This window comes from Arachis ipaensis, chromosome B4 (assembly GCF_059453495.1).
Source record: "Arachis ipaensis isolate K30076 ecotype BB chromosome B4, ASM5945349v1, whole genome shotgun sequence".
Lineage (NCBI taxonomy): Eukaryota > Viridiplantae > Streptophyta > Magnoliopsida > Fabales > Fabaceae > Arachis > Arachis ipaensis.
In genome coordinates, this window is record NC_142439.1 from 137,777,858 (window position 1) to 137,802,322 (window position 24,465).

Below are 24,465 nucleotides of genomic sequence, written 5' to 3' on the forward strand. Positions count from 1 at the left end.
AAAAGTAAAAAAAATGGGTGAAGTTAGAATTAAATAATTTTGTATTTATTTGAAGCAAACACTTGTCCTTATGATGTGTTTTAAATGTTTATAGCTGTTAGTTGAAGAAGGTTCATCCACCTTTTTATTGAAATCCACTAACTCTTTATAAGAAGCATTCCTTCATAATTAATTATCCTACCTACTACATCCATCAAGAGAAACAAAAAGGCATAGAAAGATGTTTGGTTTTTTCAGAAACAAAAAGGCTAAAATATTCCTTTAAATTAAGTCTCCGTCTCTTTGGTTTTTTCATCTGCTGACTATTTTTTTCGAATAGAAGCTTTGTTGGCTTAGAAGATGTTTAAAGAGTTCGAATTTGGGCAAAAGGTAAACTAATAAAGTTGTGTAAATGAAGTTTTGCGTAAAGATGATATTATTATCCTCTATACATTTGTATAGTTTATTCAACGTATTAATCCCCTTTCTTTTAATTTCCTGAAGAAGTAGATGCATCGGAGCTTCTATTTTAAAATGGGTTGAAAAAGTAGATGCATGGAGCTTCTATTTTAATATGGGTTAACTTTTCAGAAGTAACTCAAGCTTGTATTATATTATTTTTTTTTTCTATTTTAGTTGATTATCTATTGATCGTACTTTTTATTTGTTATATATATCTATTTTTTTTAGAACTGATGATAAGTTTGTATTTTGGTTTAATTTACGGTAAATTTAATTTGAAACGGATACCATTATTTGATTTATGCATGCAACTATAAAACGGATTCCCTTTAAATATTTATGGAGGAAAAAAAATTTATCTTTATGATAGTATGATGCTCAACATTAAATTGTGAGTATAAGTAGATTGTACATGGATACCGTGAATATTTAGATAGTATGAATAATTTCAGAAATCTTTTAAAAGTAATATTAAATCACCGTAGAAAGTAAATATAGTTAATATAATTAGTAATCTCTATACTAAGTTGATTAATCTTATTCTGGTTCTGCTAATAAATGACTAATTAATGGTTTGGATTTAGCAGGTTTGTGAAGTTGCAGCTTTCTTTGAAATTATATGAAGTTGCAGAAAAATAGAAACTTTTTTAAAGAAAGAAAACTGCAATTATATTTCATCTCCATAATGAGGTTCATTACTTTACTTGTAATATTTATTACTTGATCTGAATGGAAACTTTGATGTGGCTAAAGTTCTAAGATAAGAGTCTCAATGAGAGTTCTTAATGACTTGAAACATTAGTTTCTGGCGGAATAACTGATGTACCTCAAGGTATGTTGTAGAAATACAAATATACATATACAATTATTGAGACTTATTTTTTCTTTGAATTTTAGGCTAAGAGTATGGATGATGTTTGGGAAGAAACAGTTGGTGTCGATGGCCAATTGTGGCTTTTGTGTCGTATATTTTTGAAATTTCAGGTTTCCGTCCTCTTTAGATTTACTTTTGAAGTTCATAGCGTTGATTATGAGCAATATATATATTTTGAACACCGTACTGTGGCTAAAAAGTTGCTCTCTTTTTTCTTTGTTTTGCATTTTCTGTCTGTATCCACTCTATTTTTGCGGCGAAGATATTCTTTTAGGATTTATGAGTGAAGTTTGCAAATGGATGATTGGAATAATCTGTGAATTGTAATGTTACAACTGTTTGGGAATTTGATCGCTTATTTTTTTTTGCATCACTATTTGTAATTGTAGCATCTTGTGATTTTGTATTATCCGTATGACAATATTTGTTTTAGCCTATGCTTGCCAAATTCTTGAATATTTTTGTGTGCATTAATCTGTGCATACTCTCAGTATGTAAGCATCTCTAGTTCAAGATTCCAAAATAAACACTCTATAATATGAATTTAAAAGAGTTTTCGTTGATGTCAGAATACTGAAGGCAGTGTGGCTATTGAAAGTTCAAAGGCTGCTGAAATTGTTCTTAGTGAAATTATTCTGGCATCAAAGGTTCACTGCATAGTATTCACTGAATGAATTGCACAGACTTGATATTGGCACTACCATGGAAGAGGTACTGATCATAGCTTCTCCTTGATATGCATGTATAATAAAATTGGAATGGCAATATCATTTCATAGGCTAATGATCTTTTTCTCTATGTATGTTCTTGGTTTTAAACATTTGTTTTCTTTTGTGCCAGTTGTAAGAATGTTTCCATAAAGGTTCTCTTATGAGCAGGGGTGCACTCAATAACATTTCATCCGGATGGAAGAATTGGACATGAAGATGCCTTAAAGGTAAAGGATTGTGAAAGATAATATAATATAGCACTTGAATAAGGATAAAAAGAGTCATTTAAAAGTGTCAAAATGATATATTGTTGGTGTATTCATGGGAGACTGTTAAGCTATTATTTTCAGTGGCAATTTTATGAGTTTTTAGGTACCAAATTTTTTATTTTCAATAGAAATTTGAGAAATTACATATGTATTTATTAACTACTGTATAAAATTAATAAACAATTTGAATTGAATTTTGAAATAATATTTTTTAAAATAATATGACATGTAGAGAAGAAAGGATAAAAATATTTGAATGTTATATCATTTTATTTTGACTAATTGGATCCAACACTAAAATAATATTTTTTGTTTTGCTCCAATAAAAAAATGGAAGTTTGAACTTATATTTCAGTAATAAGCTTCAATGTATAGTTATATGCATATCATTCTTGACTTACTTCAAAGTGCTAACACGGACAAATTGGGAGAGATTTGAGCCCTTATACTAAATCCAATCACTATGAGGTCGTGAATATTATATGCGCCACTTTTAATATGCTTATTTTTTTATTATTTATAGTGAAAATCTGTTATGGCGCTTGGTAATTTTGCAGGGACTTTTCATATTTTTCTGATTAGAGGACTTGCGAGAGATAGTAAAATCCAAGAAGATAGTGTTCTGGAGGCTGAAGTTGAGATGTTCAAGAAGATTTAAGATCCAAGTGAGTGATTTGTATATTTATCCAAAAGTTTTAGATGTTTTGGACATTGATTTTATATGTTATTTTGAACTTTGCATTAAGCCTTTATGTTAAAAGCTTTGTATCTTGATCCTTGGTTAGGGAATCAATTTTGCTTTTTTATTGGTGCCTATTATATCAACAGGGTGTACCTTTCATGGGTTTTCTATTATATTTTATTTAATTTTCATTATTTTTTGTGTATATTTTCTTTGTTACAATTTTGGATTTCTATGTTTTTCATTTTGGGCCTGACTATGTTAAGTGTTAGGAATGCTATAAAGCACATTTGCTTTAATTTTAATTTTTTTATGATTTTTCTAGTGTTCTTTTGATAACTTCTGCTAAGCCGTGTTGATAGAGATTGAATTTTTAGATGCAGAATAGGATACTTAATGACAATCTTCTAATTAGTCTTCAATTTATTACTCAGTTGAGGAAATGAAAACTTCAAAAAATGAGTTGTCTTATATGCCATTTGATTTTCCTTTCATATGAATTTAATCATTGTGAAATATTCTTATTTCTTCTGATATGGTGAATCCTGCCCGTTTGTATATTTTTAATTTCAATAAGAATTTACAAATGGTAGTTAATTTGTTTGAAATCCTAAAAAGATTCTTCTACTTCTTAAATTTAGTGAGCATTTCTTAAATTTAGTGTGCATTTTTTTTCTGTATGAATCAGGTACTAATGGGAGAATAACAGGTTGGTTTAGCAAGATATTCTTTTTCCACATATTTTTTAAAGAATATAATCTTTTGTCATGTTTTAGCAAGATGTTCCAATAAGAATATACGCTTAATTATATTTCTTGCATTTTGTTGTTGTTTTGGGCCTTAGGCTCTTTAATTTGATGTATGAGTAGTCTTAATTTACAATGGTGAAAAACTTCCGTTCATGATATTCATTAGGTTTTTTTCTTTTCTTAATGTCAATCCTTTTGGCCTCAAAATATTCAGTGGCTTAAAATTTATATATATTGCAAAATCACAATCTAGGCAACTATCTAGGCTGACAACGTTCAAGTTTCCCATTGTTCACTTACCTAAGAATAAGGATAATATTTTCCTTAAAGTGATTTTGATGATTTGATATTATTTATGTTTATCTTTGTTATCTTTCAAGTACAAATATATTCATTTAACATTAGAAATCAAAATTATTGGTTACTGCAGTCTATTGCTTTTGCAAGTTTATTAGTTACAATGTTGCTATTGTTGCTAATCAATGTTGCTAATCAATGATTTGTGACTTAGGGATCGGACAAAGAAAATATTTAAATGTAATTCTGATATGAATTTATTTTTCAAGTTCCTAGATTTGATTATAAGCTGGTTTTTTAATTACTGAAGACTGAAGTATCTTGTTGGGAGCAACCTCTGTGATGGATGACACAGATTGAGGTTAGTTTAACCTATTTAGTTTTTTATTTTGTTGTGTTATATCTCTTTTGTGATGATACTTGAGTTTAGGGTGTTATCCTTATTATCGAGTAAATATCAATTATAATTCATTTATCCTTTTTAGATATAAGACATATAATCTAACATGTGCAACCTAGGCATAGTTTCATCCTCTTTAGTTTTCTAAACATGAAAGTTTCAAGGAATAATTGGATTTAAGGAAAATGTTGCTAATGGTCATACTAACAATATGTCGGACAAAATGGTATTAAGTACCTGATTTGTGCACGGAGATGATTCAAACTGATTAGTATCTTAAAGAAACATTCTCTACCACCAGACAAAGTGCTGAAGATCCATGATTCAGTTTGGTTACATTATTTCAAAAATAACTCAACTCATTTTTATATCAAAGATCATTGTTGATGCATTCAGCAAACATTCCTGAAGACTTCTTTGAATACCACATTATCCGTCTCATTCTTTTTCTTCTCATCATGACTTAGTAGTATCTTAAGTCCTTCTTTGTTTGTGACTCTAGAAACTGCAACATATAGCTAACCATGCGTAAAAACAGGCTTTTTGAGTAAGAGTCCAACTTTTGACAATGATTGACCTTGACTTTTGTTTATAGTCATTGCATAAGATACCATTATAGGAAATTGTCTCCGTTGGAATTTGAATGGTATTCGATGATCGGATGGACTTAAAATCATTCTTGGGATGAACACTCTTTGTCCTTTGTTTTTTCCTGTGCTACTTTGTGCTTCTATGATGTGTTTTCCAAGCTTGGTGACAACTAAGCGTGTACCATTGCACAATCCTGCCGAGTGATCAATGTTCCTAAGTAGCATTATAGGGGTTCCAACCTTTAATGTCAACTGATGGTTTGGAACACCCGAGCAATTGATTGTGTTCAGGAACTCAGGAGTGTGTATGGATGCCAGTAAATCATTATTAGACTCTGTTGGGCATGCCTTATCAGAACTATAATAGGTATGTGCTTCAGTGGGATTTAAGCTCATCATGTAATTGTTTATTTCTTCCACAATTTGCAATGTTGGTGCAAGTATTGCTCGGTCTTTTATATGTTGATCAGGATTTTTCCCTGAAAATAGTTCTGGATAGGTTACCTTACAGATTGCCTCTATTAGGTCATCCCAGTTCTTTACCAGAATGTCATCTGGGATTTCAATTCTTTCACCTGAATCTCTAGGTGTACCATAACTTCCGTCACCAATACTTAGAATCCAATCAGCAAATTACTTCAAGTCATGTGACCTTTCAGTGGAATCACCTACTCTCAATCTCATGTTTTTTGTGAGGGTCAACAACTGACAGCTATTCCAAATATACGATGAGTTTATTGTGGCATTAACGATTTCCTGCCTAGTTCCTTTTGGGATCACTGGTAGTATTTGTCGAAAATCACCTCCAAATACGACTGTCTTTCCTCCAAATGGCTCCATTTCACTGTTCACATTCTTGAATCTTAGAATGTCTCGCATCATCCTGTCAAGAGCTTCAATGCAGTACCTATTTACCATAGGAGCCTCATCCCAAATTATTAGTTTTGTTTTTATCAACAATTCAGCCAAGGCGTTCCCCTGTCTTATATTGCATGTGGAGAATTCATCCAAATTGAGTGGAATTGCAAAACGTGAATGTGCTGTCCTGCCACCGGGTAATAGAAGTGATGCTATCCCACTTGATGCAACCGTGAGTACAATTTGTGATTGAGATCTCAATGCAGAAGCTAATGTTTGCCAAACAAAAGTTTTTTCAGTCCCACCATAACCATATAGGAAGAATACTCCACCTTTCCCACTATGAACTGCCTCCATTATTTTTTCGTACACCATCATTTTCACATCTGTCAGTTTTTGCAGATAAGTAATATAATTCGCGGCTAGTTGCCTTCTGTCATACCGCAGTTCATCACAAATTAACCTGTTAACGCCATCTGCTATTAGTTGATGGTTCGAACATTGACTCATATCTGGTACTGGCATTGGTGGGTAGTCTCTAAGGCTCTTGTTGTAACTGTTTAGCATATTTTCAATTTGTATGAGTGTTAGCTCCTTCAACTCATCGTCTGTAAGAACTAAATCTGCGTGCATAACAGGAAAATCCAAATCAGTGCAATGTAATAACTCACCTATGTGTGGAAAAATTTCTCTATGACTTATATAAGGATTGTAATAGCCAAGCTGACCATATTAAGTATCTGATTTGACTTACAATTGATAACACAATTTTTCAGGACAGGACAATTTATTACAAATTAAAAATGTTAGTCTAATTAGCATAAGAGCCTTCTTTTTTAAGTTAGTGATATATTTGTCACAAATTCCTATCCCTCACCATCAATTGGTTATCCTTTTACTTTATTTTCCTATAAATTTATTGCAACTGTATTTTGATTAAACATTACACAATTATACAAATATACAGATTCATGAAAATTACTTCATTATTATATTGTGGTTGGTTGGAATAGCAAAACTGTTGTGATAAAATTTATTGATTAATTACTAAAATATCATTTTTTACCTATTGAGATAGCGAAAATATCTAATTATGATAAACATGAATTGAAGTAACAATTGATACCTGGATTATCAAGTAGTCTTCTCTGCCTATGAAGTATGTCATCACATAGTAGAGTCCATGTTTTTTCCCATACATGTTCTGGTCTATCCATTGAATTAGAAAATAAAAGTGTAGCAAAGAGCTTTCTCAGATACGCTCCAGATCCCCAATGGCTAACTTCTTCTATTGCATCAATATATTCCTTGTCATCATCTAGAAGACCACGTGCATAACATGCCTCTTTAAATGAGGAATAAACAACACCATCTACGGTTCTGATATCTTCATAGGAAGTTGGTCCATTCACAAAATTAAGGAGTAGTCTGAGGTAGTAACTTTCACCCGAACCTGGAGGCACAAAGAAGATTCTTCCAATAACATTATGTGTTTTTCGAGGCAACCACACCCTATCTTTTGCTTTCCATACAAATTTTGTAGGGAGTTCTGCATATGTCAATGACCTAGCCTCCATATAATCCCTGTTTGCTTGAAACCATCCAATGAACATAGATTCCTTGATGGATGCTTGTTTCACCACATCATCTAAATTTTCATGGTCTTTAAATATCACATTTTGTTCATCGGGTAAGTGAAAACCTAATCTCACAACAGAAGGATCTCTATAATGGATGTTATACCCAAAAATTCTCCAGGCTGCTTCACATGGAGATATGTATCTACAATCATAATACATGCTCACTTCATCGTATTCATCCAACTCGGTGTTTGATGTAGCACTTTTATAGAATGAGGCTGTGACGCGGTCATGTCCTTTATTCACATATTTGAATAAATACTTTATTGACCTTGATTGGTTGCACCACTCAACATTTATATGAGCCCCATATCTCATAAGTAAGAGCCTGTTATGAGGGACCACATAACGGTTATCAAGGTCAATGCCAGACTTTTTAATTGTTCTTCTATCTTCCCTACGTCTACATACCGGATAACCTTCATCGTCGACGGTTGTGTTATCAACAAATTTCTTTGGGAAGTGACGAATGCATTTACCATCTTCCATACACGATGAATCTTTCTTAACCAAACCACACGGGCCGTGCATCATGTGCTTCTCCACTGCTTCAAAGTAATCTGCATCTGTCTTCTTATCTGGTATCTCAGCTGATATAATTCTGTCAATGTCTTTTGCTGTTGGATATTTGTCATCCTTATGGAGAAATAGTAGTATATGTGCATGTGGCAATCCACGTTTTTGAAATTCAATTGTGTAAACAACTGCAAAATCCATTAATGAAAATTTAATTAAATAGTGTATGTGTAATAATACGTATATTGATAACATGAAAGGTTTCTAGTGACTGTGATTAGTAAGATTAGTAAAAATTTACCTGCGCTCACTTTTCCAAATATCTTGTTGGCTCTAATATCTTTAATTAGAGTATCTAGTTTTGCCTTGAAAGCTCTACAAACAATGTCAGGTCTATCTTCGGGATTCAACTCTCTGTCCTTTAGAAAGTCCTCAACTTCAGGCCACTTAGGATTGCATGTGAAGGTAATGAAAAGATCAGGATAACCCACCACCTTACAAATAGCCATTGCATCTTGATAATTATGTATCATATATCTGGGACCCCCCGTAAATGAAGAAGGCAATATAATACGTTTGCCACATGATGATGGTGTTGTTTCTCCACTGAAAACTGCTTCCTTTATTCCCTTGTACATTTCACATCTGAATTTATCTTGCTCTTGACGTATATAGTTCAACCTGGTTGATTCAATCATAGAATATCCGTCAACCAAAAATTGTTGGAATAGTCTTCTTGCATATAAGAGGGGAGATCCATCAGCTAATCTTTCTTGAATCCTAAATGCGAAAAACTCCCTCATGGACACCTCTTGTCGTCCTTTCCCACCACTATGATTCCGCTTATTAAGAAGTATATCTTCTTTGTAACCATCTTCCCCATAAGGAAATAACAAAGGATATTGTAATCCCAAATAAGCTGGATTGAGTTTATTGATCCTTTGCAATCTTCCACTTTGTGTCTCAACTACAATGTCTCGATCAGTCTTATCTATATCAAAATCTCCAACAATCAAAGCAGCCACTTCATCGGTTGAGGGCAAGTTATATCTTCTACCATCCTTTCTTCTTTTGCCGAGTAGCCTAAGCTTGATTGAGTTATTTGAATCCTTAGCAACTGAATCCCTGACCGTACGAAATGCCTTGACCAAAATATTATTGTCATCAAGCATTTTTTTCAAATCTCTTACAATATCTTCATGAATCTGCTTGTTCTCTTCACCCCTACGGCAGCAAATCAAGTATAATATTATAATAGCAGCATATAAATTACAATGTTTTGGCTGTGAAAATTTTAATTAATAATGCGTTAATCAAAAGATGACAAACCTGATGGCAGCCATGCGGTTTTGGACTTCATTTTGTGTATCAAATACATATAATTGCGCAAATTTGGCCATACTTCCTTCGGGTGGTATGAGACTACCCATTAAATGATAGTTCTCACCAACGAGAATGAAAGTTGGTGGTCCTCTGGAATTATTCCTGCCACGATCTATTTTCGTGCCCATGGATGTGAACTGGAACATGCTATTGTAAGATCTAATATTTTCACGAAAATGCTTGCTCTTTGGACCATTACCGTATAACAACTCATACAACACTTTAGGAGCTTCTTGTAAGTGGAACTTGGACTTGTCCTCCTTTACAACATAGAGTGAATTTAGGTTGGCCTGTGTTTTAATTTTTGTTTGACCTTTCGTCATACCAGAAAAGAGCATTACAATGCTCACATTCATACACTGCATCCCCCATGTGTACATACTCTGCAAGCAGCAAGAAGGATTAATTAAGTCGATACGATATTATTAGGAATGTCTTAGATTTTTTATATTTGTGTCAGTAAAACATGTTTTATCTAGTACGTACCGCCTTCTTTAGATTTTTTTTTTAGTGGTATTAGAAGATCTTAGGCCAGATCTTGTACCTACATCATTTTAAGAAATTTCACAATGTTAGTTTTATGTTAATGAATTTATTGATAATTGACACATTCTTACTAATAGACGAAATGTAGAAATCTGCTCATAACCTAATGACTGTTGTTCATTAATCCTATTATTAATATGATCAGAAAATGAACACTGACTTCTATGTTTATTTGATTCTTAGTCAATTACTCATAAACTGGCTATGAATAGTTATAGGAGGATATATCTAAAATAACAAACAATTGTCCTTACCAATTTCGAACAGATCCTAAGCATTGAAAAATACTATCCACAACACAGAAAAGTGGTTGGTTGGGTATGATTTTAATTTCATATAGATATATTATTAACTCCTAATTTAAAAGAATTAATTATGAATACCTTGGTTGTGGATTCTGGTCTCATTTTGTCTTGAAGCATTTAATTTTAACCTTCTGCTCCTCCTGGCATTTCTAAATTCTTCTGTTTGGTTTGATAGTTTTAGTACACATATAGGCAACATTATCTTCATAAAAAAGAAGTATGGCCTCATTTATATTTTAAAAAAAAGGATGGTCAGTGTTTCATGTACCTCGTGCATAGTTCTTCTGTTGTGCTTTATTATCCGCCATACTATTCACACTAATAGTATTTGATATTTTTGTCTTGCTAGATTGAACTGAGTCCAATCTATCTTGAATTATTCTTGGACCACTTGAATCTGTATTTTGAAATGCACTGTCTCCATCATTAACTATAATTATCTCTTGCATAATTTAAAGTAATAATATAAAGATTTAATTCATTTAGCTTACATTGAATTGCAGTCCAATCCATGTTGCTTTGGTTCGATATAGTTATATCTGCTGTACCTGTTAACCAAAAATAGATCTCTCTTTTATTGAGATACAAATTGGTTCTCTTTAAGAGCACCAAAAACCTGATTATCTATATATCATTTCAGCAATTCAGGTTGAATGTTATCTGGTCATACAAAATAAATTTTACCTTCCTTACTTTGAGATACACTGGTAGGTTTTTGTTGAGCTCGTTTCGATGCTCTTTTCATCCTAGCATGCTTTGCAAGGTCTAAATATCCAAAAGTTAATTTGTTTACCCGATATGTACTGGTAGATAAGTGTTTGGTGAATTGTTTACAATGTATTTCATTACCTATCATTGGAATTTCTTGTGCTAATGTATCGGTTGATTGAAGGGGAACCTCATTCAGATTATACTGTCCATTGTTGACATTCTCTCCCACCCTTATGGCTAGGTCTACATTCCTTCCATTACTAACAAAATAAAGGCTGTTTTCCTTATCCTCTTCATACATTTTCTTTGCATTGTTATGTACGCAATCTATAGTGCCTGCATTACGAATTCAAGGTTAACCCGAGTATTTTTTGAAAAAAATTCTGTAGCCTTTTAAATCTGTATCTAAATAGTAATTACTTAATGGTATAGAACCCCTTGTTTGGCTAAGTCCCTCCATGCTTCTTCCATTGAATTGTGACTGTCCTGTAGATAAGAATATGAAAACATCAGTGCCTGAATGGAGGACCTGCCACCATATTTTTCATGAATGAAAATTATCGTAACAATAATTTTTTTGACCACATGACAAAGTAAATGCATTAAGAAAATCTGCACTAATTTTTTGGCACCTGTATGTGTTTATATAACCCAGGTTTTAATGTGTTTTGCTTTTTACATTCAGCAGTTAATGGAAAATTCCCATAGTTTGTCCAAGATTCCTCACTGTCCAGATGCATTCAGTATAAGTATATACTTCTTAAGCTTAAATCTAATCCAATACATGAACATATATATATATATAACTTAAATTAAAGCCTCTAATGTATATGTAACTAAGACGTTAAAATAAAGTCTCTAACTTAAATTAAGTATTAAAAGGGTATTACCTTGTTGACATGCTCCATCAGTACGCTGTCTTTTCTTAGCTAGTTTGATTGCTCGTTCCCTCCTAGCATACTTTGCATCTACTAACCATCTATTCGTTGCCAAAACTGTCAGGTAAGCAGTATTCTGGAATTTTCTTTGTCCAACCTGACTATTGGTTTCTCTTTGAATACCAATGACATTGAAATCTGGGCAAATGTTGTTTTCCTTTCCTTCATGAAAGGGCTCTTCTATATTTGTTTGAGCGAGCACTATGTGAAGTATATATTAAGGTAGTTGTTAGCTTGCAAGAAAATTTAATCTACTAAGGTTTAGATTGACCCCCCAAGTGGCTTATATTGGTCAAAGAATCTACATTATTATTTATTTTGGTTGATTAATTAGTTACCTTGTCTGATCTCTTGAATGCCATCTTGCTGGAGAACTGATTCCGTTGGTATATAATTCACATCTTGGTGGTTTGTGATGTTTGCATGATCATTGCTGTCATGCTGGTTCATCTTCCTTTTATTTTTAAGAGATACATATTCATCTTCATCTACACATGGTGGTATGGAAAAGATTATTATTAATAACACCAAAAAGATTTGCTCTCTTGTTTACTGATGTTTCCTACTAATAAACTAAGTGACCTGTGCCTATATTTTTCAATAACCATGTATGAGAGTATATCTTACGTACCTGCAATTTTTGTATGAGAGTTGCTCCTGATTTCTGTAAGGGGGGTTCTGGTCGTCATGTCGTGTGGAGACTGGTGCTGTGAATTAAGTAAGCTGGTCATCTTATCCTCCATTTTTTGTTATCTGTCCACAGAAGCAAAATATTCTCACAGGTTTTCACTAAGGTTGTTTTCTTGCTTATTTTGAAGTATAACTTCATGAGTGGCCAAACTTCACGTGCATTGTGTTAAGAATTTGCATAAAAAGACCATTATTTCATTTATTTTTCCAAAGTCTAGTTTTGAAGTTGAATGATATTTTTTTGTTATTGACTCATCTTAGTATAAATTTATTGGTGTTGCCTTTTACATGATATTGCTAAAACTTCGTGTTTTGATTTGAGTTCCCCAAAATCTAAACCCTTATATGCATAACCCCTCAATTTGGGACCACAGCAATTTCTCTGTGTCCTAGCTATATTTTGTAAATAATCTGAGTAATGGTCATGGAAAATTAAAAATCGATTTGTGTGTAAAAGCTAATTATAAATAACTTTTTAAAAGATAATAGTAATGATCACAGTTTTATTTAATTATTGTTTCAACATAATTTGATAGAACACTTATGTTTTATAATTGTCATACATGGATTAGTGATCATTTCCTTAATTAGATTATGTCAATATATAGATTAGTGAGTGTTTTTTTTTTTAATTCAAGATTCATTGGTGTGTTAGCTTGCATTTCACTATACTTCTCAGAATAAGATATATATTAACAATAAATATATCATTTCAATCCACTCTTACCATTACATATATATTGCTAATACATAAGATATTGACTTGAATTTGAAAACATAAATAAATCTAGCAAAATAAAGCTACTAATCTTTCAGGCTATCCCAAATTGATAAACCATTCCTATTACCATGGTTGCCTCCCATTGATAAAATTACATTATAATTTGTAAACAAAAAGGAAATAACTCCTAAATCAAAGAAAGTGGACAAAGCCTATCATATAAGACAAATTGTCTAGGTACAAAGTGGCACAAAACAAAATAACCGGAATCGTTATACTCTCATCCCACCCTCATCAAGATATACTAAACCATATACAGTCCATTGGAGTGCAGAGTGATTGTCTTTACATTAACGTGCTCTTGCCAAAATCGGTGCGTTAGGTGGACTCTTCTTGCTTCCATGAACCTCAGCTTTGTTATAAGTAGATCAGTCCTCTCAGTGTCATTTGAACAGTTAGAACCATTCCTAGTCTCCATTACGGATATGATATCCTTACCAACTAATAAAGAAGGACTGTATGGAATTCCAAGCCCAGTAACCTTGATCATCTTAGCCCAATCAAGATTTTGTTCCCCATTTTGCTTCATTTCCCAAACCAATATCTGTCTTGACAATCCAACATTGTGATAGGTTAATAATCCTATACCTTCTTTAAAGGGAGTTAGGGAATGATATTCAGATTTCACCTCTGCAGGTATTGTAGCCTCATGGAAAGATCTGTGCCTGAGATTGAGTGTGATAATGCTTACTGGCTCAGGAAAGTTAGGACGTTCCCAACCTATCCAGTAAATGACGCCATTGTCCACAACAGATTTGGGTCCAAGCTTCTGAACATTGCTTTCAAATGAACCTTCATGAGTCCACCCCCTTTCCACTGAACTATAAATACTCCAAGACATGGTGCTGTCAGAGTAGTGTCGCTTGTGTACATGCACAATGCGGTATTCCACACTATCTTCCAAATAGCCAAAGGCATAAAGAGATACAACGTGGTAGCAGTGCTTGCTAGCTTCGTCTGGTGCAAAACGCCTCTTTCGGGTGAGGGGATTCCACATAAGTAGCCTAGAATTGAGACCCCCATGGAAATCCTCAAGCAAATGACTCCATGGTCGGAGCCTATGATCGAGTAGAAGCCATAATGGTTGATTTCTATCGGCACATTGAAATTAAACTGCCGCCCAGTATCAACTGAGGCTCGAACAAACCACATTGAGTTTTGATCACTTGGGGGGGGGGACCCAATCCCAACAATGATGCTTCAGTCTTTGTCTTTGGTTTCCTTATAGTTTTGCTTGATAAATAAGTTGGTGCATAGTCTAGAATTCCAAGCTTTACTCAGACTTCTGCACTTTCCTACTGTCTTTGGATCTGCTTTCACAAAGATTTTCAAGATAATATCATCACTCAGGAATGGAAGATCGCATCTTTTTGGTGGGATATCACTCATTGTGGCTGTAAAGGGGTTGAACGTTTAGCTAATGGGGTTTAGTGACTTAGAGGAATGGTCACTCAATTGGAATACCACACAACAGTTTACTCTAACCTATTTATATAATTAGTTTATATGGTGTGAATGTGCAGAATTGTTTAATCCTTCTATAAGGACGTGGGCGTGGTTACTTTAAACAAATACTTTTTTATTGCAAGGCAAAAGAGCTATATAAAACATCTATTAATATGAGTTAATATGAATAATGTATTTTAATTTAGGGGATATATGGTAAAATATGTTGGAATCCCACTCAAGCAGAAACATAATTATTATTGGTTTTTCTAATATTATTCCTTAAGAGAAAACTCAGCCCACCAAGTTGTCCTTTTTAAGTAATGTTTCTTGAAGGTGCTAGATTCATAGTTATGTCATTAGCAGATATCTTTTCTCAATATATGGAGTATTAGTAGTGCTTAATACTTAACAACTTGGTTTAGCATAATCTTTTAATTATAATCTATATTATTATAGCATAGCAGTTCTGTTAATATGATATCCACCACCATAGTTGGGATATTTCAAGAAGTGTGCTACTAATGGGATTGATAAAGCAATTAAGTGAACCATGAACTAATGAATCTTCTATTGTTATAATCAATGTTCTATAGTTCAACAGACCAATAAAATGTGATTGTAACTAAAAATATAGGTGACTTAGTCTCTTCACAAATAAACCGCTACTGTAATCCACCTTAATAAATTATTAGTTGAAATATGATATTAGTTGAAATATGATATAAGTATAGCCTGATATCTCTTTAATTTTTAAGAAATTATTTGATGAAAGCAATTCTGAAAATAATGTTCCAACCTTTTGTGATAAGATCTTACTTGATATGATTTGCCTAGGGATAAACTAAACGTATTAAACGGTTGTGTATTTGCAAGGGTTTAGGGTTTTTATCCATAAAAAACTTATATTGACCAATGGTCACTCACAATTGATTATTATTTAGGCATAACTCCTTTATGCTAAACTGCTTTATCCTATGACTCCTTTTCCAGCACATGTTTTCACTAATTAGTGTAAGGTTCTGTGTGCAGCTATACTTTCATATGTTTAGGAATTCCTGACTATTGGACTTAGTCAATGTTGAACAAATGTCTTCCCCAGAGTTTGAAGATTGATGATTATCAATCTTATCGATGCATTGTGATATGTGGATTCCTAGAATACTTGATTGCTTTCTATAAATTATTACCTGACTAAAACACATGTCAATTGTATGGATATGCAAATTTGAAGTTAAATAGTAATGATTATTTTATTAGTATACAAAAAAAGCTAACTGGCTAGTGTATATGCTGACAAATGTATTAGAAAGTAATAAAGTTAGATGAATAGCTATCATTATTGTAATGGAACATCTACTACATCCAATGTTACTTTGTTTGAATCATTAGGACATGTAGATAACGATTTAAGGTTTTATTAAGATAGATATCAAATGGTATAAGTTAATTATATTAATTATGTAACTGAATTACGTTGATTATAATTGATGAGTCCAAATTTGTTGGCTAATCACCAGGATTGATTAATTGAATTTAAATTTGGTCCACCCCATGATAGTATTAATTTTCATGACACTAATCAGCCTTCCTTTTTTTATCAGGCATGACGAAGGCACTGGAGTTTTTCTTTCAATTCACCTAAACGGAAGCCATGCATTAAGTAAGTTCTACCAAATTAGTTGCATATTTAAACTAATACTATACTTTTTGCACTAACATTAACTATGGTGACTATCTATTTGTGTTTCCTCCTATTCATTTACACATCAAATGCACTCTACCTATGAATAACGTCAATGCTTTTATATCGATAAGTTGAAATATAGATGAAACTTCAAAACTTTCATGGGTCTAGTTCTTAGGCAATGTGCTGCGAATATCCTGCAAAGATTTATAAAGTCAACAGATCACACCATTGTGAACTTTCTTATTCTCAATGTTAGAAAACAAAACACGACATGATTTTGGAAAAAAATAATATTTCTGGGAAAATGGAGTCTACTATTAATTAAATTTTATTCAGCAATATAGTCATGCAGATCATTTTATATCAGACATGCATTAGGTCCAGCAATTAAAATTCATTTGGCATTTATACAGTCATGCAAATCAATTTATACCAGACATGCACCAGGCCCTATGTCTGTGATTTCAAGTATGAAATAGAAGCCAGCAAATAAAATTCATTTGGCATTTATACAGTCATGCAGATCAATTTATATCATACATGCTGTTGTAATCCATCCTAATAAATTATTAGTTGAAATATCATATAAGTATAGCCTAAGTTTCGTTTTTTTTTTTAAGAAAATTTTTTATGAAAGTAATTCTCGAAATAAGGTTCAAACCTTTTTTGTCCAGCAGTTACTTGATATGATTTGCTTAGGATAAACCTCCTTAAACGGTTGTATATTTGCATTGATGCGAGTTTTTATCCACACATACCTTTTATTGACCAATGATCACTCACAATTGATTATTATTTAGGAATAACTGCTTTATTCAAAATTGCTTTATCCTTTGACTCTATTCTCAGCACATGTTTTTACTAATAAGGTATGTGTCATCATCTCCAATGACACATAGCTCTGTGAACCCATCATGTGAACAGTTTATCTGTTGGTCATTAGCATAGATACCTGCACTTTTGGACACGTACCTAACTGGGAATTCAAAAGCTAAATCACAATTTTTTTATCTAGCCCTAACCTAGCAAATGGTTTCATTTTAAAGTGCCTTAGCTGAATATGGTGTAACATGGTATTGTTTATCTTGTTTAGTAGATTTTCCTTTGTTGTATATTCAAGTTCTGCTGCCTATAAAGCATATGAATTGCAGCAACCACAACTGGTTTTCTTTAAGGAAAAATTTTTAACTTGTACTTTTCTAAAAAAATTGTACTTCCTAAACCTATGATGCAGCTCGACTATTTTTTAACATAAGTCAATAATAAAAATAAACCATAAAGCATTTTAGACATAACCCTAAGTACTAAGACTTAAACCCTAAACACTTTTCTTAATACATAAAATTTATTACTTATATAATATTTTTATCCAATATTATAAGAGTTATTTTTTTTATAAAATGTCATTAATAAAATCAATTCCTAAGGTAAACAGTAATATATAAACTGCCATTACATACTTGACGGATTTAGTAACTTTCTTTAAGTGGGTTTTTACGAATTTCAATCTAAAAAAATATAATTAATTTAATTTGGAATAATCACAACCTTATATATAAAAAGGAACTATTATATATTAATAGATATATAATCGTAAACTGAAAACTACTTTATTTTTAATTATTACTATATTTATACGTAATTTAATTTGGAATAATCACAACTTTATTTATAATTCAATCCTAATTGTGTTGTACATTGGGTCTCACTGCCTTCTTCATTCAGATTAGCAAGGTTTTGATTTTCGCATTGAAATGTGCAATTTTATTTGAATCTTCAAATGTCAGAGGACTAACATGGAGCTATGAACCTGATGCAGTACAAAGTTAGCTTCATAGATTTGGAGAAAACTTTTAGCTTCATAGATTTGAGGAAAATTTCTAATTCCTCATAACGTACACAGTTGATCTCCCTATCCAATGGTATATAGATTCAGATCATTCACTATTTAGGAAAAGGTCTGTGTGCAGCGGGATCTTTGATATGTTTAGGCATTCCTTACTATTGGACTTGGTCAAACTTTAACAAATTTGTTCCCTAGCTTTTGAAATTTGGTGATTATCAATCCTATCGATGGCTTGTCATATGTATTGAGAACACGCTAACTAAAGTCAATAATAAAATCAGTTGCATCAAAAAAATGGTAATACTTAAACTGCCATTATATACATGATGTATTTAGTAAGTTTCTTTAAGTGGGTTCTACGAATTTTAATCTTCACAGGTATAACTAATTTAATATGGCTAATCAATCCTTTAAATAAAAAAGTAATATTTTTATTAAAAATTTATGGTATGTCGAACTATTTTTTCCATGGAGAAGATATTTTGCTGTACATGGGGTGTCGCTATATTCTTCATTGTCATTAGCCATGTTTTGATTTCGGAATTGAAAAAGAAAATATAATTGGCATGACACATGTAGCAGGACTAACATCGAGATATGAACCTGATGAAGTTCAAAGTTAGCTTCATAGATTTAGGAAAATTTTCTAATATCTCATAACGAACTAAATTGATCTCCCTATCCAAAGTTCTATGCATGCATCCCATTCACTATTTAGGAAACGTTTTGTGTGCAGCTATACTTTCATATGTTTAGGAATTCCTGACTATTGGACTTGGTCAATGTTGAACAAATTTCTTCCCCAGAGTTTGAAGATTGATGATTATCAATCTTATCGATGCCTTGTCATATGTGGATTCCTAGAATACTTGATTGCTTTCTATAAATTATTACCTGACTAAAACAAAAGTCAATTGTATGGATATGCAAATTTGAAGTTAAATAGTTATGATTATTTTATTAGTATACAAAAAAAGCTAAGTGGCTAGTGTATATGCTGACAAATATATCAGAAAGTAATAAAGTTAGATGAATAGCTATCATTATTGTAATGGAACATCTACTACATCCAATGTTACTTTGTTTGAATCATTAGGACATGTAGATAACGATATAAGGTTTTATCTACTACACGACAAATATATCAGAAATTATTTAAGGTTTTATTAAGATAGATATCAAATGGTATAAGCTAATTATATTAATTAAGTAACTGAAATACATTAATTATAATTGATGAGCCCAAATTTGTTGGCTAATCACCAGGATTGATTAATTGAATTTAAATTTGGTCCACCCCATGATAGTATTAATTTTCATGACACCAATCAGCCTTCCTTTTTTTATCAGGCATGACGAAGGCACTGGAGTTTTTCTTTTAATTCACCTAAATGGAAGCCATGCATTAAGTAAGTTCTACCAAATTAGTTGCATATTTAAACTAATACTATACTTTTTGCACTAACATTAACTGTGGTGACTATCTATTTGTGTTTCCTCCTATTCATTTACACATCAAATGCACTCTACCTATGAATAACGTCAATGCTTTTATATCGATAGGTTGAAATATAGATGAAACTTCAAAACTTTCATGGGTCTAGTTCTTAGGCAATGTGCAGTGAGTATCCTGCAAAGATTTATAAAGTCAACAGATCACACCATTGTGAACTTTCTTATTCTCAATGTTAGAAAACAAAACACGACATGATTTTGGAAAAAAATTATATTTCTGGGAAATTGCAGTCTACTATTATTCACTACAATTTGGGTTTATATAAATCTAATGAAGTTTTAACCTGTTAAAATTTAGTCCTAAATGGATTAGGTGTTTCATTTTTGTGTGTTAGTTAAAAATCATTCAGCATTTATATAGTCATGCAGATCATTTTATATCAGACATCCATTAGGTCTAGCAATTAAAATTCATTTGGCATTTATATAGTCATGCAGATCAATTTATATCAGACATGTATAAGGCGCTATATCTGTGATTTCAAGTATGAAATAGAAGCCTTGCTTATGGTAGTATGACGTCTGAATTTTATAAATCTATAGACATTGTTGATAATTTATACTTGCTATTAGTACCTGCCAAAGTCTTAATTCATGTGTTTAATCCATCACAATACATACTGCAATACTATCAAAAAACATAAATAACTTGTCCATGAAGACATACATTAGTACTCAAAATGCTAGCATATATAAATCAATACTGGTTATCACATATTACAATATTTGTGCAAGACCCAAATAACTTGTTCATTAAGGCATACATTAGGACTCAAAACGCTAGCAAACTTAAATTAATACTGGTTGATATATTATATAACCAAAAGGCAACTCATCATGTGTAATTTCCCAACTATACTCAAATATTGATTAGGGTTAATTATCACATTCAATGGTCTGCATCTTTTGCCTCTTCTTGCCACCCTTTTGGCCTAACTTGTTAGTGGAGAGTTGGAAATCTTCTTCATTGTCAATGTTCAATGACACTGCATGTTTTACCCATTGAGAGCTCTCCTAATTGGGGTCTTGCACTTGAGGCTTGTGACAGAATCCTCCACAACATCCTGTGGAATACATACGTGTATATTGGGTTAGTTGACAATAAACTAATTATCCATAGATGTCCTTCATATGTTTAATGTAAAACTTTAAATACACACCACAGAGCACTGAGAATTATTATCAGACTTGAGATTAGCCACAGTTGCTGAAACATCCATTGAATTGCTGATCCCATTCTCCTACACAAAGGCACACAATAATTCTTCTTAGATATTGTAGCCAATTTCTGACTTGAATGTTTATTAGTTTATACAGCAATAGATATAGAAGATACATACAGTTAAGACGTCAGAAGGATTGCTGATGAATTCCATAGGGCAATTTTTTTCTACAATGTCTTCATCGTCACATATCTTCATGATAGTGTAAACCTGGTCATGCTTGTTGATGTTGGCTGTTTTGACATTAATTTTAAAGAGTAACTTTTTATCCATCATGTTATCAAGAGTTGGGGGGTAACCTTCCCCTTCCAAACACTGAAAATTTAAAAGAATGAACAAATCACAATTAGTGTATATGCACAAAAAATCCAAAAATTTGATATCTGAAAGGGATATATGCTGAACAAACATCTTCATCCTTGATTTGTTCAGCTTGCCTCCCTATAAGCTGTGTTGTTTCTCTATCCCACATTAGCATAGTTATACTTCCTGTTCCATCATAGGCCATAACTTCAACCTTGTACCTATTATAAAATATGCAATACCAATTGTCAAAAAGGATTTCCTCTTAATAAATTCCCTTGCCAAATAGTTTAGTAGACCAATAAAATGGGATCAATTCTTTACAATTCATGCAAGAAAGTTAATATTAATTAAACTGCATCTGAAACTTGAAAACATTATTCTTTGAAATCTATTAAAGGCATCCAAATTAAGTCTTCTCTCACACCTAAGGGATGCACTGCCATGTGTGTGACCACACTTGGAACATTCATATCGATTTCCAATTGGGGTTTCTACTTTCTTTGGACACTTCCTACACGATTTGTAAAACCAATCGTTGTTGTCAGCATTGATAGAGACAATGGTTCCGCCAATCCATATAGGACCTTCCTGCACCAAGCCCAGGTGTAAGTATCAAACCATCATTGTTGTGTTTAATGAATGCATAATACACTTAGTTATTAGTAACAGTGTTAGCTAATTTGACCTCTGTTGAATTGAGTGCGTCCTCTATTGATTTCACTACGACACCTCCTCTTTTCAGTTCTGCAGCACCAGATTGCACACCATGACCGGATACCTGACTAATCCTGACCGAATTAGAGGTTACACTGCCAAGCAAGCTGCACATTCATTCCATTAAACAACGTCGTTAATTGGGAACACAACAGAAAAAAGTGCTTCTCATTGATTGTTAGACAAACCTTTTTCGAAAATCATGTACTTCCTTCATGTCAGGATTAACATGTATTTTAGAGACATCAAAGTGGCTCTGAACCGATACCTTATCTGAAAACATGAACAATAAGAATTAGTTTTGCCTTTAGTAAACATGGGTTTATCACATACCAACTTTCGTAAACAAACCATTTGTACTAATGGAGTGGGTTAGGAATTTTAACATGTTTATGCATACCATTCCATCGGCTGGGTTTAAAGAACTGCAACACCACTATTAGTGGTTCAACCCTGCCATCTTCAAGATGGGGAACTATTTGATCGACCATGTCACCAAATAACACACAATCAAGATTGTTGTTACTGCTAAACACAAAAATCATACAAATCCACATTAAACTGATGTATACTGTTTCAAACAACACAAAACTTGTCTATTTTATTCAAGAAACTTACTCTAGGTCTGCTATCACAACCACCATATGTTTTGTTTCCTTTCCTTTGCTTGTGATTATATCCCTTGGGTCATCCTTCCCAACAACCTCCCCGATTATGTCTAACGAACAATGAATGATACCAAATAAGTCACAATATGAAAGATACTGGAAAGGATGGTTACTATCTAAAGAAACAGACAAAGTAGTTGCTTACCCAATAGTTGAGAATCATCAAGCTTTTCGGCAGCAAGGAGCTCTGGGATAGGCTTCAAGCAGAAGGGTTCGAGAGAAAAACTTGGATTTTCCACGCGAACCACAACTGTTCTGTGGGAAAAGTTCAAAGTCCACCGATTTCTTGTTGTTTTAATCTTCTCCATCTTGTTCACAACTATGAAGTTACTCATAGTGTACATTTTAAACTCCTAAAAAAAAACCCCTCCACTTCTTGAATAAACCTTTATTGATTGACGCTTGGATCCTTCCTCCCTGGGAAAAAAAATTCATTTGCCATAAGAATCTCATTGATCAACAACGAACTGAAATGAAGTAAATAAAATTAACAGCTTACCTTAATATCTTGAAGTACCATCTTTATGCTATTAATTTCCTTTTGGTTGTACCTGTTTGGATTTTCCCATATACGAACAACATACATCTGAAATTTCCATTCAAGCTTCTTGGCATTGACATTCATTAGCATATCATACCCTTCAGACATTTTTACGCAGCTTTGAGAAAAATTAAATTGCTATGTGTTTATTGGTGAGAAACTATTTCAATACCTTTTATACTATAATTTGTCAATACCTTTTATACTATAATTTGAAATCTTTGATTTATATCCATTGAGGTTGGGCTGGGTTGGTATACTACTCTACATATTGACTCATTTTGTTGTGTTGTATTAGGTTGCCACATGTCATTGAATTAGGAGATACACTTGTCAAGCAAATGATGTTCCACATGTCAACCAAAGACCACTACTACACTCCTATTATATATTAATAGATTAATAGAAGATAGAAGATAGATTAACTAATTTTAAGTGTGTATTTGTATATTCTATATTAGTGATTAATTTTAGTAATAGATTTTAAGGAAAAGTCTAGGGCCAGCAATTTTTATGTTTTTTGGCCAACACTTAACCATCAAAATAAAAGTGAGTGATCTCTTACCATTAGATGTAATCTCACACCATTAAAAATACTATTGATGGCCAATTAATGATTACAAAACACCAAAATTGCTGGCCCCTAACATTCCTTAGATTTTAATATAAACCTAGCATGGTTGCTCATTTTATATTTTTTAAGTAGAATTAAAAATAAAAATATTAAACAATAAAAAATTACATCTTACCATAAAAATTTTAAGAAAATCTATTTCCACATATATTACTATTACTACAATAACATGATTCAATCACTTTTCTTCTTTAAGTTGTATTTTTAATAAAAGTTAGCTGACAAATGATAATCATAAGTTGAAATCTTGAACATGTATTTTTTCCGGAGTTTTTTTTGTCAAAGGCAAGTCCAATTTTACCTTCACACACTAAAAATAGTTTTTATCACATTTTCCACCTCATCTATAGCTCTTGAAACGACAAATAAAATGCTCCATTCTTGCATCAAAATATGCAGCCATTTAATCAAGATATTGATTCATATATCTTAGTTGGACAAGAAGAAAAATTGAAGAAAAGCATCTATGTAAATTTCCCCAAACAAGAAGATCATATAAAAA

General features: G+C 32.4%; 1 long non-coding RNA gene and 1 pseudogene across 16 annotated transcripts; one reads left to right on the forward strand and one right to left on the reverse strand.

Moving 5' to 3' along the window:
- Positions 1-158: 158 nt before the first annotated feature.
- Positions 159-24,073, forward strand: LOC107635132 (uncharacterized). Of its 16 annotated transcripts, XR_015881369.1 has the most exons (10): positions 162-369; positions 484-1,131; positions 1,339-1,425; positions 1,885-2,026; positions 2,156-2,252; positions 2,852-2,959; positions 4,292-4,383; positions 16,431-16,489; positions 19,713-19,771; positions 23,628-24,073. It is a non-coding gene; the product is annotated as an uncharacterized LOC107635132 (long non-coding RNA). The 16 variants fall into 16 exon arrangements; XR_015881363.1 differs by having other exon boundaries at positions 161-369; positions 1,339-2,026; XR_015881359.1 differs by having other exon boundaries at positions 484-1,425.
- Positions 4,815-12,598, reverse strand: LOC148569403 (uncharacterized; annotated as a pseudogene).
- Positions 24,074-24,465: the final 392 nt, after the last annotated feature.